The sequence below is a fragment of the Triticum dicoccoides genome, chromosome 2B (assembly GCF_002162155.2).
Source record: "Triticum dicoccoides isolate Atlit2015 ecotype Zavitan chromosome 2B, WEW_v2.0, whole genome shotgun sequence".
In the NCBI taxonomy this organism is placed as follows: domain Eukaryota; kingdom Viridiplantae; phylum Streptophyta; class Magnoliopsida; order Poales; family Poaceae; genus Triticum; species Triticum dicoccoides.
In genome coordinates, this window is record NC_041383.1 from 642,102,491 (window position 1) to 642,105,238 (window position 2,748).

Consider the following 2,748-nt stretch of genomic DNA (forward strand, 5'->3'; position numbering starts at 1 on the left):
TTGCTTGATAATGTTGCTGTCAGCCTGTTAACATTAAGTTCAGTTGTTTCCATGATTGTTGCTAGTGATCCATGCACCCTATGAACTTGCTATTGCCATGCTTAGCTTCACAAACATGTCTTCTTACTGTTGGGTGCCTTTCTATGCCATGTATTGCTATGTAGTGAGTGGTACAAGCTCATCTACATGCCTTCATAATTCTGTTCCTGCCATATAACTTGCTATGTTTACATGGGTGCCATCATATTTTCTGATCCTTTTTGGCTCATGGTCAGTAAGGGACTTCTAATCTATGCATTTAGTAGTTTCATTCCATGCCTTTGTTTTCCATGATAAGTTCCTGTAACATGTTGTTTGATAACTCTAAACATTGCAACCTGATGTTATTTTCTGCAATGTCTGAATTGTTATTACTTGCAATCTTACCATGTGTGTTTGAGCATGTTCTAGTGATTTCTGGAGATAGCTCAGTGTTCATGTTTTGTAATGCTTTACCTGTACATCATGCCCATGCCTTTTGTTTTCATATTGGGATGCTGTAGCATGTTGTTTTGATGCTTGCAATATGCCTAGTTGCTGTTTTGGGCAGATTGTTGCTACAACTTGTTTCATGTGTGTGTGTTGAACCGTTGCTCCGTTTTGAGTGTGCTCTATATGAAACTTGCTTAGAATTGCATGTAGTTTCATATTATCATGTTGCATCCATGTTTTGAGGTGTTTGCTTGATGTTTGTATGCATTTTGCACCAATGCCATGTTTAACTTGTTTTGCTCATATCTTCTAGGCCGTAGCTCCGAACTAAATGAACTTTATATGTAATTTGACTAGAATCTCATGTAGATCATCTTGGTGTATCTTAACTTGATATTTAACAACTTGAACATAAGTTTTATTCAGATCTCGACCAATTTCGAAATATGCATATGAGGACTTACCGGAATTGTTATATGTTGTTCCCGGCCTCATTTAAACTTGCCTTGATGTGTTGCTCTTGTTTGCATCATCCTTTGACATGAGTAGCTTCATGTAGCCTTGTCATGCATCATGATTGTTGTGCATCATGCCTTGTTCATGTGTGGTGTGTTTACCATGTTGTGTGCTTCTTTTCGATAGTTCCTGTTTCGTTACGATCGTGAGGATTCGTTCGTCTACGCTTGGTTCGGCTTCATCCGTTCGTCTTCTTCATGGACTTGTTCTTCTTCCTTGCGGGATTTCAGGCAAGATGACTGTTACCCTGGATCTCACTACTATCATTGCTATGCTAGTTGCTTCGTTCTATCGCTTTGCTGCGCTACCTATCACCTGTTTATCAAGCCTCCCATATTGCCATGAACCTCTAACCTTTGACACCTTTCCTATGCAAACCATTGCTTGGCTATGTTACCGCTTTGCTCAGCCCTCTTATAGCGTTGCTAGTTGCAGGTGAAGTTGAAGATTGCTCCATGGTGGACAGGATTTTGGTTGGGATATCACAATATCTCTTATATTATTAATGCATCTATATACTTGGTAAAGGGTGGAAGACTCGGCCTTATGCCTGGTGTTTTGTTCCACTCTTGCCGCCCTAGTTTCCGTCATACCGGTGTTATGTTCCCGGATTTTGCGTTCCTTACGCGGTCGGGTGATTTATGGGACCCCCTTGACAGTTCGCTTTGAATAAAACTCCTCCAGCAAGGCCCAACATTGGTTTTACCATTTGCCTCACCACCACCTACTTTTCCCTTGGGAGTCGCTCTCTTGAGGGTCATCTTTATTATAGCCCCCTCGGGCCAGTGCTTGTCTAAGTGTTGGTCCGAACTAGAGCCCTTTGCAGCGCCCCCTTAGGGAAACTTGAGGTCTGGTTTTAGTTGTACGGATTGCTCATCCGGTGTTGCCCTGAAAACGAGATATGTGCAGCTCCTATCGGGATTGTCGGCACATCGGGCGGTCTTGCTGGTCTTGTTTTACCATTGCCGAAATGTCTTGTAAACCGGGATTCCGAGCCTGATCGGGTCTTCCTGGGAGAAGGTATATCCTTCGTTGATCGCGAGAGCTTGTCATGGGCTAAGTTGGGACACCCCTGCAGGGTATAATCTTTCGAAAGCCATGCCTGCGGTTATAGGCAGATGGGAATTTGTTAATGTCCGGTTGTAGATAACTTGACACCAGATCCGAATTAAAACGCATCAACCGTGTGTGTAGCCGTGATGGTCTCTTTTCGGCGCAGTCCGGGAAGTGAGCACGGTTTCTGGGTTATGCTTGACATAGGTAGGAGTTTAGGATCACTTCTTGATCATTGCTAGCTTCACGATCGTTCCGCTTGTTCTCTTCTCGCTCTTATTTGCGTATGTTAGCCACCATATTATGCTTAGTCGCGGCTGCAGCCTCACCACTTTACCCCTTCCTTTCCTATTAAGCTTTGCTAGTCTTGATACCCATGGTAATGGGATTGCTGAGTCCTCGTGGCTCACAGATTACTACAACAACAGTTGCAGGTACAGGTTGTGCGATGATCATGACGCGAGAGCGATGCTTGCTTGCGTTGAGTTCTTCTTCTGCTTCTTCGATCATGGGATAGGTTCCAGGTCGGCAGCCTGGGCTAGCAGGGTGGATGTCGTTTGAGTTTCTGTTTGTGTTTCATCCGTAGTCGGATGATGCTCTAATGTATTGTGATGTTGTATCCGTGTGGCATTGTATGCCTCTTGTATGTATCCCCATCTATTATGTAATGTTGATGTAATGATATCCACCTTGCAAAAGTGTTACAAT